General features: G+C 39.0%; 1 long non-coding RNA gene across 1 annotated transcript; it reads right to left on the minus strand.

Moving 5' to 3' along the window:
• Nucleotides 1-5733: 5733 nt before the first annotated feature.
• On the minus strand, nt 5734-15701 carry LOC148335432 (uncharacterized). Its single transcript, XR_015844138.1, has 4 exons — nt 15588-15701; nt 14350-14538; nt 12591-12852; nt 5734-5866 (listed from the first exon to the last, which is right to left on the minus strand). It is a non-coding gene; the product is annotated as an uncharacterized LOC148335432 (long non-coding RNA).
• Between the last annotated feature and the right edge of the window lie 1437 nt (nt 15702-17138).

Genomic DNA, 17138 nt, shown 5'->3' on the forward strand with positions numbered 1-17138 from the left:
TACACGCTTCACTGAAGATCACCCAGGAGGTCTGAGGGAGGTGACATTATATCTCTGACTGTGTGTGTGTGCGTACCTCAACTAGTTATGCAGCCAGGGCAGACGATGTATATGATGGAGTTATGTGAATAAATGAAAAAGTAGCACGAATGAATACATATTGGGTAATTGCTTTTGGTCTTTTGGTGATGGTATGTACAGGGCCCCCCCCAACAAAAATGGATACACACTTTAAATTATTATTAACTAGGACTTTATTCAAATGTATTTAATTTTCAACATGAAATAAAATTCACAAACATCATTCTATTGTTTTGTCACCGTCTGTTCTCGAACTGATGTCTGTTCTGGTCCAGTTCAGGGTGCACCCCGGCGATCGCCCAAAGCTGGGATAGGCTCCAGCAAGAGTATTGATTTTTTTTTAAAGTAGGAAATTTAACAAATTGGGACAGGTTTCAGCCTGACGCCAGCGACATGTAGATGTAAATGTATATACTGTATACATGCGTATGTATGTATACACCCCCCCCACACACACACACACACAGATTTTGGGTATTTGTTTTGTACATAAAGAGAAAAACTTTTTTCTCTCTCCAAGTTATCTATTTTACTGGTCATCAAAAACTGTAGTTAGTGTACTGACTAATATACTGTTACGACTGCAATTCCAAATTACAATCATTATTTGAACTGAACTTTTTCGGATGGTAAACTGCCTTGTATACCTTGACTAATTGAATGAAAAATACTTTTTGAGTAACAGTCGGATTAAGCGTTGATTGACTGGTCTGTAGAGCAGAGTGCAGGCATGATCTGTTGAGCCATTTGGGTTGGGAATTAAAAGCTTGCTGAAAGGTGCACGACATAACACATTGTGGGTCACGTGTTTTCAGAAAACGAATGATAAGAATGGGTCTTATGTAATGAACATTTGCTTCTTGCAGTCGATATCAATCAAAACCATGACCTTTACACTATAGGAAGCAAACTACATGTCGTTGTTTATCAGTCATGGTTTCGTGAAATAAAATGCACACACATACCAACCATACACACCACTGATAATACAAACAGGAACAAACCGAAGTAAAATAAATTGACTTAAGAGACATTTGTGTGATTTTGCTTTTTAGATTTAATTTGCCGCCGTATTTGACGAGCAGGCTTCGGACGGTAAAATGTCTGTCCTAAATTTTCACTCCTTTGTCGCTGTATTCAAATGAATCCGCACATTAAGTATTCAACAAAGGAGGAGTTCCACCATTAAAACAAGTACAACTAATAATTAGAATAATTAGAATCATTATATTGCAACTTTTATTTTTGCATTTATGTATTGACAAAAAATGCTCGACTCTGTGTGACAAATTGTACACTGCTGTTAGATTTAATGCTGTACCTGATCTTATCATTTTATTTTGGGATGGAATTTCACCATTGTCCTATTGAAGATTTTCCAATTTTATTTTATTTTATTTTATTTTATTTTATTTTATTTTATTTTATTTTATTTTATTTTATTTTATTTTATTTTATTTTATTTTATTTTATTTTATTTTGTCCTATCTTTTGAAAACTTGCTTTGCATTGGATCTCATTCGATTAAACAAGTGAGTGTATATTTTTTGCGTAAGGTAAACCAGGCTTTGTTCCTTTTGATGGACCCAAAACCAATAAAAAAATAAATAAATAAATAAACAACCTTATTTATACTTTGCCATAACCTTGACATAAGGTGCTTCTGAACTTTTGTCTCATGTTGATCGAAAACCCAAATGTCTTCAGTGTACAAAGAAAACAAAGGAATTGCCCTTGCCGTTCCAATACTTTTGGAAGAAACTAATAAATCAACCAGCGACAAAAAAAGTACATCAGTCATCAATTTTATTACAACAAACAGTCAGTCGAAAAGTATTTTGCGGATGGTTTTATTATTATTCATGTTTATAAGGATAAAAATTCCGTATACGTATGATTGGTGATGAACGTGAGATAAACATGATCCATTCAATCAATGAGTTTGTCTGGATTTGCATGTAGGAGGATTAGTAAGTCTTTGTGTTGTGTGCAGACGGGCCGTGCAGCAGACAGAGTGTGTGGATGTAAAAAGGGTCCACGACGGACCCCGCCTGGCCTCACACAGATGCCTGAGACTGTCTGGGTTGTGCACTCCCAGACAGGAATCCTTCCACTCGTCAGATGCCGCCCATCCCCATCCCCGTCTCCCCAACCCCCTTCCCCTTGACCTTGACTCTCTGTCACCGTGGCCCTCCAGACAGTCCGGGGTCAAAGGCTAACACAGCAGTCACACATCAGACACGGTTCAAGTCCCCTGTGTCTATATAAATGCTGAATGATAAATCACCTAAAACCAGCCTGTTGGAATGTGCCGTTGAATTCCTGTGGCGCTCACAGCTCAAAATGATGGCGGGGGAAAATAACAAATATATACCTGTGAGCGACTGGTTAAATGCGGCTACCAAAGAATTTAACTTATTTTCAGGCAATCACCTTGCAGTGGAAATGCAAGCTCTCACCTTTGGATGCGAATGGCAGCCAATCACAGTGGAGCTTTAGCATATGGCACCAATTTGGGAATTGCCTCATTGTGCAATGCAATCAAACCAATATCAGCTAGAACACTGCTTGCCCAATTACAAGATGCTCCCTCGAGCATAATATAGTTCATGTTGCTCCATGTTTTTTTTTCCCCCGCAGCATCAAACACTTATTGAAGTTCTTCAATTCTATCATTAAACCCGTTGCTCATTGGCAATTTATTTCTAATTCCTGCTTGCTCTTGATCTCTCTCTCTCTCTTAATCAGTTATTTGTAGAATGCTCAACCACATAAATTCTCTTGGACACTTTCCACGTGGAGCAGATCAAGAACCGCTATTATTATACAGTAATAACTATGACTAGTTGACCTGACATGGACTGCAACATGTGTGTTGTCGCTGTGAACTGTTTTGCTGAAAATGCCGAAGTTTTTCTTTTGAATAAAATATCAGCTTTTACCATTACGTACTTTGTATTCCGTGAAAGGCTGACGAAATTAAGAGGATAAAAAAAAAAAGACTTTACAAAGTTACTAATGCTCAGTTTTACTGAAATTACCTCTCTGAGATTTAATAGCGTTGTTTGTTTTCTTTAGCGACTTCATGAAAGTTAAAATACAAGCCAAAACAGAGCATTAATTGTCTTTGCAACGGAGGAAGTTAGGAAGAGAAAACTAATCCAAAAATCCAGGTTGTTCTGCACAAGATAAGAGGAAACCTCATTGCACAATGACCCGGAAGGGTTATTTCAGCGTCCATTCATAGGGCAAGGAACGAAACGTGTGTGGAAGGGGTGTATGCATGAGGAAAGCCTTGAGGATACGTTAAATCAGCTGGATTGGGAGTTTAGGCCAAGGCCAAGGCTCAAATGAATGGCCCACTATTCAAAGGGTGGGAGGAAGGTCGGCTTCAGAGGAGTTCACAGGCCCCGTCCCTATTCTTATGCTAAAGCTTCGCTTACACACTCTTTCAGCAGGCACAAACAGTGCCGAGCGACTTTCCCTCCAAAACGTGGAGACTCTTGGTTACAAAATTCTTTCAATTCTCGGATCTGGCATCTGAGATCTCCTCTGGTGTAAATGGCTTGCTTTTGGACCGTATTCCAGACGATTGAGTAAAATATAACACTTGCATAAAGTGAAATGCACTCATGTTTCCTCTTCTGCAATGTTGTTGCAATTTATTCATCTCTTTTTCTGAAGTTGTTTGTTTTTTTTTTTCCTGTCCACTTAAGCCGCCAGTGCAGCGGTCACCGGGGAATGGCTGGAAATAGCCTTGTAATTAGCAGCCCTTGACATTTGACTCTGCCTCCTGACCTCAGCATCTCTCTGGTCTGTTTATTGTCCTCTGGGGGAACATCCTGATCATGACCTCTGACCCCTGATGTCCTGCAAGTACTTCACCAAAACCAATAAAGACATGTCTTAAAAGCTTGTTTGGAGCCCACGTACTCAATCCAGATGATGAAAGTCCTGATTATTAATGGCGAGATTTATTTGTGGAGCATACAGGCTTTAAAACACACAAGATGTTTTTAATGAATAAAATCACTCCAGTGGAAATGTTTTATGAATGTGTTTATTTCAACATTCCAGAGGCTGGTTTCACTAATTGCTTTGCATTCAACCAGAGAGGAGTTGCTTTAATTATTGCAACGGATAGAAAACACGTTGCACGCATGCAAACCTCTCCACCATCACTGAATCCATGTTGTTTTTAGAAGGGGGGAGGGGAATTTATATTTCATTTAATGTTTCAGTGAATTAATGCCCACATTTATCTGTGCAATAGGAATTGAACTAGCACAATTCCTTTTGAATATACAGTTTAGTTTGATATGAAACTGTTTTTATACATTGTCCCTCAAACTGTTCAATTTCCCTTACCGCATATCATCATTTAGTCATAAGAGAGATGAGGCGCAACCATGACATGTTTATTAAATTTTATTAAATATATAATGGTACAATAACATATATTTGTTTCAGTGGGTGGATTGCATGGAAACTATCAAGTTAAAATAGTTTTAAAATGTCTCAAACTGCATTTTTAACAGTGAAGGATTGGTTAGCAAATCGGCTTCACAGTGCTGAGGTTGAGGATTCGATTCCGGACTCGAATGTGTGGCGTTTGCATCTTCTTCCCATGCCTGTATGGGTTTTCTCCCGTTACTCCGGTTTCCTCCCACATTCCAAAAACATGCATGGCAGGTTGATTGGACACTCTAAATTGCCCCGAGGTATGAGTGTGAGCGCGGATGGTTGTTCGTCTTTGTGTGCCCTGCGATTGGCTGGCAACCAGTTCAGGGTGTCCTCCGCTTGATGCCGGAAGACAGCTCGGATAGGCTCCCGCATGCCCGCGACCCACGTGAGAAGCAATTCAGAAAGTGGAAGGGTTTTTAATACAATCATATTACATTACAGGCCAAAGACAGTCGAATTATTTCTGCACATTTGTTTGGGTCTTTCCGTTAATGTGTTGTTTTTCAAGTCTTCAAAGAAACGGATGTAGTCCAATCCCGTGTTGACCTGCGTGTGTGCACGCGCGTGTGTGTGGCTGCCTGAACTATTAGATTGGATTGGATCCCTCCCTTTTTATTATCCTTCACTTTTTATTAATCTCTTCACATGCTGTTTGTTTGGGTGGAAACAAGGTGTCACGCCATGTAATCCGATCAATCCCGTCCTCCTTTTGTGTTTAATCTCAACCCATCCCGCTTGAAAAAAAGAACATATTGAACTTATTTTATTCATATTGAATAATAAGTGTTGCTTCGGTCGACTAAACAGAATTATTAATTTTATAATGCCTCAAAAAGGCCCGATAAGTAACAGCGCACGAATGTTTGAATAGCGCATTTTATTTAAATCAGGCGGGTTTCTTTCAATAAACTGAAAAGAAAATTCGGGTGCTTTCAAAAATATTATTCGATTTAACGTGAACACTGCGCATTCATTGTGCAACGTTAGCGACCAAAATAAAATACGTTACTGTTCCCTATGGGTTAAGATTAAACTATAGTCTTGTACTTTGATTTTGTTTGCGTCAAAATACTTCACCACAACAGAAGTAAAATAAAAGCAATATTTTATCCACTTAGGTAATCTTTTTCTTCATAAATCAAATTGAACACACACTGTACACAAATTTTGCGTTTTTTATTTGCAGATTTTAATTTGAACAGGTTTTACATTAAAAAAGTACATTAAAAATGCAATTAAAATATCTTAAAAAAAATGGTGTGATGACTTTGGTCCAAAATATGCACAGCTTGGAGTTGTTCCACAGTTTGCCCTCTTCATCCTGAGGACAAGAAATAAAAAAAAAAACAGAGCCCATCAACTTTTCAACCCAAAGGAAAATATCACATGTACATTTGACTTTTTTTTTTTAACAGAAAAACGTTTTTTTTACAGAAAAACAGACAAAAAACACATTTTCAAACCGTGCGCATCAACGTGTTTAAATGACATAATTAAGCAACTAAAAAGGATGCATGACAGTAAAAAAGACAAAACTAGGCAGAGACAGGTTTCGAGGATTTTTATTTTTATTGTTTTGTATCTCCATGTAGTTTTTCTCTCCCATTTTCCAGCTCTATCATGGAGGGATCTCAAGGCTTTTATCCCCACGGGGAACCAGGACCAACTCTTTCTCTGTCAATTTTCACCCACTCCCTAATTCACACAAGCCTTTTCTCCCACCAAGCCGACAATGAAGGATTTGTTCTTGTTCTTTGTCCACCTCTGATATCTTTTTTTGCCCACTCCTTTTATTTTCTGCAGACAGCATGCAGCATATGCAAATGCACGCTGCATTAGTCGTGAGCGCCCCCTCCCCTGAATGAATGCAACCTTAAATGAGGCCACACTTTCACATATTTAAAGAGGGGGCAAGGAGACATGCACTTATTCCAATCAGCCGGCTTAACAATTTCTCAGAAGTAATAAAATGCGTGCAAAAAACACAATGGACTTGAAGGATGTTTAGCTTTTTGAGAAGTTTCACCAACAAATCTGACATTTACAATGCAAGTCATTTCTTCAGATTTCCTCCATTTTCACATTTGGGGAAATGCGGCATGCTTGTATTTCGCCATCATTTAAAATACTTGGATGAACTGAGATGACACTGGTGCGTCACATGCACGCAGGCCAGTAATAAACATGTCATCCATCCATGTTCTTGAAAATGGAGATTATTTTGCATCAAGTGGGTTGAGTGAAAGTCTACACTTCAATTGCATCAGATTTTATTCATTTCAAAAGCATTTTGAGGGAAAATCACATCAACTTTGTCATTGCGCAAATAATACCACTCTGAACTATTCAATTCTGGTTCTTTCAATATCAGATGTGCACTTTGGAGGTTTTGTTCAAAGAGCCAGAGTGTCTTCTACTGTCCTGAGTAAAATGTCCATCACTCCTTGTGACTATAAGAGAGTATTCTTATTTGAAATAAAAAGGCACACCATCTGACAAGAGACATATTTAGTGCCTTGCAAGCTTACAATACACATAAAGGGCATTCACATGAATGCGCTTGGAGCTCGGATGAATTATAACAAACATAATCTGCTTTCTTCCAGCTGACATATAGCGAGAGAATGTGAATGGAAGTTTAGCGCATGTGTGTGTGTGTGAGTGTGTGCTTGCTGCAGAGCAGTGACAGTTCGGCCTTTTCATTCGTACATTACTGCGCCTGCCGGCCTCTTCCCCATAGCAACGGCAGCGGAGGTCAAAGGCTATGTAACCTCCAACACACATGCAGGGACCACCTCCGTCTTTTCTGGCACTCGGCGGCCTCACCCCTGAACTTGAACTTATAACGCAGGAGAACTGTTGAATCAAACTCATAAATGATCACATCTGAGCAAGAGCACCAATACTCGACGCGCTGGACGGAATGATTACAAGTAAGTATTAAAGGCACAGTTACCTAATTCTCCTCCCCTGCAGAACCTGCACTCAGGGATTCCTCATAATCCCAGCAAGCGTCTCGCCATCCTTCTTTAAGATACTTAGCGCTGAGCTTTGCGTCAGATTAGTCCAAGTTACATTAAAAGAGCCTGTGTGAGCCTCGCTTGACCCACATGGCAAGGAAATCGCACACTCTCGGGTTTTGCCTGCTAGCTGAGCATTAAATATTACAGCGTGTGAAACATTCATACGTCAGTGAGCGATCCAAAGATGAGCGAGCTGAGCAGATCATAAAAAGCAGAACAAAAAGAGTGATTTCTTTATATGGGCAAACAAATGACTTGGACGAATGTCTTTCTTCAAACATGTGCTTTTCCTCATGTTAAGGAGCAACACATGCAATCATATATTGTCCAATATTTCGTCACATGTACTCGTTAGCAATATGGCTGTTTTTGTAGCGCTTCAAATGTCATTGTACTTCACATAAACACAGTCTGTGTTGTTTGTGTGTTTTGTCATATGGCTATCTCATACGTCTATGACGAAATAATGGACAACATATTGCATGTGTTGATTAGTGACACAAGGATAATCACACTAGTTTCAAGAAAAATCGGAGTAATTTGTTTGACACACACACACGCACGCAACACTTCACTCAAGCCCTGATTCGATTTTCGATTTTCAGTTCCCGATTTCGATTAGGTTTTTATATAATTACCGCCATGCGCTCGTGTGATGCTGCATCCATCCACAAACCCAATACACACTCAGGTTTAGCACAAGTGTGTCACTATTTAGTGCATTTTAAATGGAACCAAAAACTATACCTATAAAGAATAAAAAAATACTTGTATACATATTTCACTTTTCTTGAAGCAAAAAAGGGACTGAAATCATATGAATAAAATTGAGGAAATGCACTGTGCTAAAGAAAACCAAAATAACCACTTGAATTTATTTTTAATTTAGTTTTTATTTAACCTGAATAAGTGATGCGCATCATAAAATTCAGAAATATTATAGCTCAGCAAAACACAACTGTTACCACACCGAGACACATAACCCATTTTTTTCAAGATTTTTTTCATCACCGTATATTAGTATATTCTACCGACCTGGGTAGGTTATGTCTTATTGTTGGGTGTTGCCATTCATGGCTAGTGGAAAATGCGTCATGTTGTATTTTGGGTGGTGAGATTTCCGAGTTCATAAACGTATCACACGGTGCGTGGTCACAACTGAGCACTTGTGCTCTTGCTGTTTCGATGTCATCCAGCCATTATCAATCACGAGTATATAAAAACTTGTGTTTTGGTTTTTAGTAGACGTGAGTTCGCTGACTAATGGCGCCACAATCATCAACAGTAATGTTGCAATGTGTTAGCAAGAGGACATCGCGTGTGGCGTTCCATCAGACGCATACGGTAGCATGTCGCGCTATCTTCAGCTATCTTTCAGACACGTGTGTCCTTGTCGTAAATAAAATCGGACATCAGCAAAGATTCCTTTTTAAGGTGCTGATTTATCACTGCTGTGCTTCAAAAATAATGTGCATACTTTACAAAGACAAATTCAAGTACTGTACAATATTAGGTGTACATCTTTAGCAAGTCATCTCGGAACAAAACACCCTGATCAAGTTTCCACTGGGCCTGGTAAATCAACACTGCTGGAATGTGGTGCTAGTAGGCAGAACAAAATTTACCGTAGAAGTTTTGAAAATAGTTTTTGAGAAAAACGCTTGTAAAGATGACTCTGTTTGGATCGTATTCAAGGACCAAAGAAAGCTATTAGAACAGTCTTTTAATGTAAAATATACTCCATATTTGGTGATTTTACATATTCAAGTAAATATCTGTCTCAAGCTTCACAAAAAATAGTAGTTGAAAAAATGTATTGTTTGACAGCACTCTAATATATATATATATATATATATATATATATATATATATATGACACACACCCTGAGATTAGTTCTGCCACAAACTGTATGTAAATGGACTAATAGATACTGTCAATATACAAGCAGACATTGATGATCGAAACACACTTTGTTTTGAGATATTAAAAATAGACACTTAAGTTAAAACACCAGGCACCTAAATTATTAAGTGCATGACTAACTTCATGTCACATCCACCCCCAAAAAAAACAGGAAAATATTGACAGTAGTAGTTTCAATATGAGTAGGTTCATCTCCAACACACCGTGGCGCTGCAACAGACCTGCTGATCGCATTTAATGTTCCCCTACACTCATTTTAACCCATTTTTGATCTGTATTACCACCATGCTTCATTCTTGTCCGTCACTTAACCCAATTATACCTATGTGTTTTTATTTCTAAGGGTGTCTATGAAGGTGTGCAAATTGGAGTTGCCTAAATTAAAGTTGTTCAGATGAGATACTGACACATTTGCATCATACTAATTTGTTTGAGCTACACGATTGATTCTCACTTGACATTTCCTTCAGGATTTGTCTTCTATCTGCACCTATGTAATCAAATGAAGAATGATTTTCACCATGTATGAATGCAAATGTTTGAAAAAAAAGTTGTGTGTCACACAATAGCTTACAAATCTGCATTGTGTGTGGTTCATTATGAATGATTATCAGTGCGATACATCATTGGGCTTGTCACGCAGACTGGGTCACAGGCACGGATATGTTTGTGCCATTTCAAGTCCAAAGGTTTGCAGCCAACATACAATCAGATTGAGACAGTGAATATGTGTCTGATTTCTAATTGCATTCCACCTGTGATAAAGGCCAAGGATAGAGTGACAAGGTGTCGGTCAGTGACTGCATGCGTGTGCAGTATGAATGCATGTTGAATCCCGCTCAATTGGCAGAGAAAAACAGCATCGCATCTCCATGCCTTTCAGACATGCAAAGGGGGCTGAATAGACTAATGAAGAGTCAGGTGGCACTCCAGGGCCCGCGCTGCCCCCCTCCCCGACACACACATTATCAAACATGCATACACTTGCAAACACATTAAAACTCAGCGCCTCGCCCGACCTCGGTGCTCCGCACCACAGTCTAATGTCTCAGGCATCTGCTCATGTCTAGTCTGGAGGGCCTTTCCCACCCTGCCCCCAAGGCCGGGCTCGCTGCGGCACCAGCTCTCACAATTGTGGGAAAGCGAGCTTTTCTGGAGGGGGGCAGGTGTGGCGGGGTGTCAGCCCAGTGTGGGGGGGTACGGGGGCGCTATACAGCTATTGAGAGGGCAGTGAGCGAGCGCGAGCGGGCTTGAATGATAATGTGAAAATGCACAACACTGTTCATTAACAACCAAGCACGGCAGCTGCGCATGTTGGCGGTGGACACACATGCTCACGTGTTCCTGCTCGCTGCTCCTGACTGCAGAGACGCCAGGGCAGCTAACCAACGGTCACAATATTAGCACAGCAAAATATAAGAACTGAATTCAAAATTCTAAATAATCAAGCTCAAATGTGACACTGTCAAAAAAAATTCATTTAATAATGCGGATGTACAACGGCGCTGCATCGCAGCTTGGAGCGGTGTCCAGCATTTCCACCCTGATGACACAAAATTAGGTCAGCAAAACATTAGACGGAGCTCTCATTATAGTTCTGAACAGTTCCACAACCTGCACCCACAATAGGAAACCTATTGTTGAATGGATGGGTACCTTTCTGAGCGGCATCAATACTGAGCAACAATCCCTTGAAACAGCTGAACAGCACTTGTGTTGAATTATGCCAGTGTGTGTGTGTGTGTGTGTGTGTATATATATATATATATATATATATATATATATACATATATATATATATACACACACGTGTGTGTGTGTGAGCCTGAGAGACTGTGAGAGATTGTGAAAGTTGGCAGGAGAGAATCTTGAATATTTGGTGGCATCAGACGTTTCCTGTTTGATGTTTTTTGGGAGAAGTTGTATGGCTGTGAAAATATCAAATGTTTAATTATTTAAATATTTAGTAGCAATATTCTTTTAACATCGACAATTATTAATCAATCAAACTAATGAAAATAAATTGCTTGAAATTAATAAATTTACATTCACAAAATGGATCTGTCAGTGTACTTACTTGATGAGACAGAATAAAACTTATAAACCTCTAAAACATGATTGCAAAAACCTGTGTGTGTATACACACACATATACATCTAATATATATATATATATATATATATATATATATATATATATATATATATATATATATGAGTGCTGTCAAGTGATCATTTTTTTAACTAATTAATCACAAAAAAATCCATGATTAATTGTGATTAATCACATTTTTCAACTACTATTTTTTGCGACGCTTATAACAGATATTTACTTGATTAATATCTTGGAATTTATGCAATATCACCAAATATGAAGTATATTTAATTCAAAGACTGTTCTAATAGGTTTCTTGGATTCTTGAATATGATCTAAATGGAGACATCTTTTCAGACATTTATTTTCTAAACATTTCTCAAAACTGCCCACAAGCGCCACACTCCAGCATGTTGGTTTGCAAGGCCTAGTGGTAACTTAAACACAGTATTTTGTTCTGAGACGTGCTAAAGACAGCTAATATGGCACAATATTTGCAATGTATGCAAATTATTTTTTTAAGTAAATCAAACTGAGTTAACTGAGTTAAAATATTTAACCGAGTTAACATTTTTGGGATTAATCACCTGAGTTAATGCTTTAATTTTGACAGCCCTAATATATATATATGAATGCAACTTTGTAACATGTGAGTCAATCCCATGTGCCAGGAGGACGACAACGAGGCGTCCACCATACTATGTGCCAAGGAGCCGCGTGACAAGAGAGGGAGGCAGCTTTCCTTCAACCAGTGCCAGCTCATTAATTTTGTTTGCTACCCAGCCCCCTTGCGATTGCCACCACTCTTAACACCCCCACCCCCACCCACTAACTGCTAATTAGCAGGAAGAGGACAGATGAAAAAGGGGGAGGCCATGTGTCTGAGTGTGACAGGGGAAGAAATAAGGAACTTTTTCTTCATCCACATTCATGTCAATCCACACAAACACACACACACGCATATAAACAATGTTACCCTCCATAAATAGGAAGATGCAACCCACCGTAAATCAGCCCAGCCATTTTAGATATCACGGCAAGATCTCCCAAGATGGCTCCATCGCCCGCAGTCGGTATCCAAGATCGGCCAAGGTCTTTGTCTGCCTCCTGGCATTGGCACCGTGTCTGTGACTGGCAGTGCAGATGGCATCCTATCGCTTCTGGGCATAATGAGGAGAGGGGGGAGGAACTGCGACGACCTCGTCCTCCTTTTCGCCGAACAATGCTTCCACCATCTTTTCATGAAGAATGGCGCTAATTGAAACTCTGTGACGACAACATCAATCAGGGTTTAGAAAACTAGCCCGCATTCAATCGCTGGGTATGATGAAAGCTACACAAAGAGAACCAATGAACATTCGGATGCTTGACTCTCAGATTAAACGTTGCTGTAAACCTGGTTTTATAATTCAGCTGCTCATCACACGAGCGAGAACGTAGGCAAAGAATCATTCATGTGGTAGAGGTACAAAGGATGACACAATGGCGCCTTGGAGCATCCCATAAATAAAGACACCTATAACAGGAAGAGGCTCGGACCACAGCCCTTTTCACATACCTAATATCCTGTAGTGAAACGAAGCAATTAGGCACCGTGCTCCACTGCAATAGGTAGTTAACGCACTGAATACAAACTCATCTCACTCTGGTGCTCTTCAGGCTTTAGTGGCTCACATGGATATGGGCTGCATCACACTCAAGGAGCAAGTTGAAAAGTTCAGCTCCTGTCTACAGGATGGGCGGCCCCTCTCATTGAGGCCTACTACAATGTATCTCAAAGACTCTTACAGCTTTTAAACACATACCAAGTGTTTTTTTAAAGCCTGTTCTGCAGAGGGTCCTACACCACTCCACTGCATTATTAGTAGTCCTGGAGACATTATGCCAGCACAAAGCATTCGTTTCCCCCTTTCTTTCTTCTATCAACAAAGCACCCGATATGTTTTACATGTAATCTAAAATAAAAGATTCACGTTGGCACTTTATGACAACCTTACACACCAATCTAGTTCATTCTGTGTTCAGTCATTTGATATGAATATTTATGACGTCTGCACCACACAATGTGCCCACCGTGTATGTGTGTTTGCCTATTTAACGACGATGCCATGATGCGGAGGAGCTTTATGCACAACTCAGCATCCAAGCCTGTTTAAAACAAGCGATTTATATCACTGATTTGATGAGTGGCTTGCTGATGGGTATCCTCAAAACAAACTTGCATGAATCCAATTATAACCAAAGATTATTATCTCACTGCACATGTTAATATGATTTAAATTAATATGATGTGGTCATTCAATGCGCCATATTTACATTTTCATTACAGTCATAATATTAAATAAGATACATTACTGCACTTTTCAATTCTGGTACATTTATATTTCAGCACTTCACTCTTGTTATCATTGCAATGTACAACACTACTTTTTGGCGTTACACTATAATATTATAGCATTGCAAAATGTCATGTTTATTATGCACATAATACAGTGTCCTTGGTTTACGCTCACTGCTGCAAATATCTGTCATTTTCATTTACATTGTGTACTGTGTATGTGCTGAGGTGTACAAATGTGCTTGAATATGGAAACAAAATTGGTACGAGGTGTACAAATGTGCTTGAATATGGAAACAAAATCGGTACATTTTTCTTAAATGTATGCTTGCTCATTGAAGATATTTGTGCATAAAGTGTATAGCATTATTTTTCATCTGCAAAAATGATCAATGAACAAGCACCTTATGAAAACTAATTCTTACCTTTGAGGTCAAGTCAGTCTTCGCTCTCTTTCTTCTTTATTTCTCAACAATAATGACGGAAGTCATTCCTACATTCGGTTATCTAGCTTTATGACAGGTATTTAATACTCATACAGCTAGATAACCAAAGACAGAAACAGACTCCCAAACCATCTGATAGTTGTAACCACACAGGATGCCACTTAGCATCTAGAAGAGGCAAATATGTGTCAGGCTATTTCCAAAATGAGTAAAAATATATTTAAAGCATTTTACAAAATAATCATGAAACACCCAGTGGAAGAAACTTGTTTTTCAAATATTGTGTTAAACATAATTTGTTGCATTTAAAAGAGCTCACAAAATATAATATTGTCGTAATTAGCTCACCGTTAATCATGTTGTAGTCCCTATTTAAAAAAAATACGTAATGTATATCAAGTATCTATAACGCATTCACACGGGTTTTAAAGGCAAAACAATAATAATAAATGATGGGCCGAAACGCCTAACACGAGGGCCCATTTAATACTAATTAATAAAGTTAAACTAAAAAAGCGTCATGGAATAAATAGAAATTCGTTAATTAGTTGTTCGTTAATTCCTTACGTTAGAGACGTGTGATAAAAAATGTTTTTTAATTTCCACGAGTATTACAGGACATCTTTGACATCTAAACAATTTACGAGGCCGCGTGTGTTAGCATTTCTTGAACGTCGACAACCTCTGCTATACACTTGGACGTGTTCAAACTTACGTTGTGCTCATCACGGTTCAGGACACACGAAAGAAGGAAAGAAAGAAAGAACAACGAAAGAAAGAAAGGGCCGGGCGAAGGCGTGAGACGTCAGATGACCGTGACCGTGTCTCCAGTCCTTTCGAACTCGCCATTTGCTATACTTGACGTGCTCTCGCTTCATTTTGCCTCCTTGACGTTTTTCAATCGTCCCGAATATTCACTTTTAATTACACTTACGTCATTGGCCTACTTCTAGAACTATGGGGTTACACACACAAGGTAATGTTACAGGCCAAATTACTGTAATACAACCGTGCAATATTATTGAGTGGAACATTATCATATTTAGTCATTAATTGCTACATTTTATGTTGCTTTTTATTTTAATTTAATTTATTTTACAAAGTCACAGGGTGCATCATGCGTTCCCTGAATGCACCACGGCAGTATTGACACATGGTGGGAAGCAGGTAAAACGTGATGTAGATGTAAATCGTTTCCTTTAAAAACATTCTCTTACCTATTTATGCGCCCGGGCTCTAAAGTCCCTAACAAACAGCCGACTTGAAAGTTCCACACGGATGTTTTCTCTCGTAATGAAAGGGGTGATGTCCTCTTCCATCCTAGTTCATCCACCTTCTCCCTTTCCTCCAGCCAGCGCGTTTTGTCTACTGTCACTCAAGCCGCTCCGGAATGACGTCACAACCAGCTCGCCCTCTTAGACCAATCACGGAGTCCATAGGCTCCGAAGAGTGTTAAAGGTGTAGGGATAATACAGCTCGTAAATAAGACGTTTTATTTAATTTTTGGGTTTTGGACATTTTTTGTATTTTTCATATAAATATCCTTGTTGAAAAATAATGTTGATATTTGTCTTCACGCAAAAGAGATTAACGCAAAAAGACTGACTTGAAACATTACAAAAAGGGTGTATAATTTTTTTACTCTTTGTTGTCTCATTTTACCTTACCTCTGCCTATATTTGAGGCGATTGCAAAAATCGATTGGCGTTTACCAGTATTTGACAACAGTGCGGCCACAGACAACTGAGAACAAATCAGGGAAAATATTAGGCCATGATGAGGCCAAAGGAACTGGCTGCGTTTAGACCTACTACCTATTTGCTATTTCACTGCTATCAAACTGGCTGTCTTTATGTGGGCCATGAAAGCAAATTATATCAGCTTCATGCTTCTTGTTAAAATGTGAAAATCACTAATTGTCTTCACGTTAAAAAAATCTTGAGATATTGCAAGCATTTTTGTTACCATTTGTTACCTTTTACAAAAAGTAATATTATTTGAACCAATGGATTTTTAGTTTCCTCTAATTTTAAAACTAATTGTTCACCAATTTGTTGTGTGTATGATATACGAGGTGATCATACGTTAATCTGGGTTCACGGTCATAACAGACCTCCGAAGGAAATATTGAGCCTTGTGTTGCTCAACTGTCCGTGGTCTCCAATTGTCATATTTTACATTTCATAATATGTCACACATTTTCAATGGGAGACAGGTCGGGACTGCTGGTAAGCTAGTTTGGTACTAGCAGTCTTTTACTAAAAAGATATCACACTGTTGTAACACAGGCAGAATTTGGCTTGGCGTTGTCTGCTGAAATAAAGAGGGACTCCCACAAAAAGACGATGCTTGGGTGGCAGCATTTATTGCTCCAAAACCTGCTTGTACCTTTCATCATTATAGGTGCCTTCACAGTTGTGCTGAAACACACCTGATTCGAATGATCAGGAGCTGATCACTTGAATCAGCAGCTGATGATTAGAATTAGGTGTGTTGTAGCATGGAGAGAAGGAAAACATGCAGGAAAGCGGCCCTTGAGGACTGGAGTTTGAGACCCTTGCTTTACACTATGGTGTCGGTTTTTAATGAAGTGAGAGATCGAAGGGCTTGGGCATTCAATGTTGCTTTTCGGCCTTCCAGGCAGAGATTTTTCAGATTCTCAGAATGTTATGTCTTCATTTTACACAATTTAACAATAATATGTTAAGAAATGTTCACAACTACAGACGAACTTCGGCCCATACTTGCTTTTGAACAACTGAGCCTTT

Source organism: Idiotropiscis lumnitzeri, chromosome 6, assembly GCF_059441095.1.
Source record: "Idiotropiscis lumnitzeri isolate Australia: NSW breed Sydney's pygmy pipehorse chromosome 6, RoL_Ilum_1.0, whole genome shotgun sequence".
Lineage (NCBI taxonomy): Eukaryota > Metazoa > Chordata > Actinopteri > Syngnathiformes > Syngnathidae > Idiotropiscis > Idiotropiscis lumnitzeri.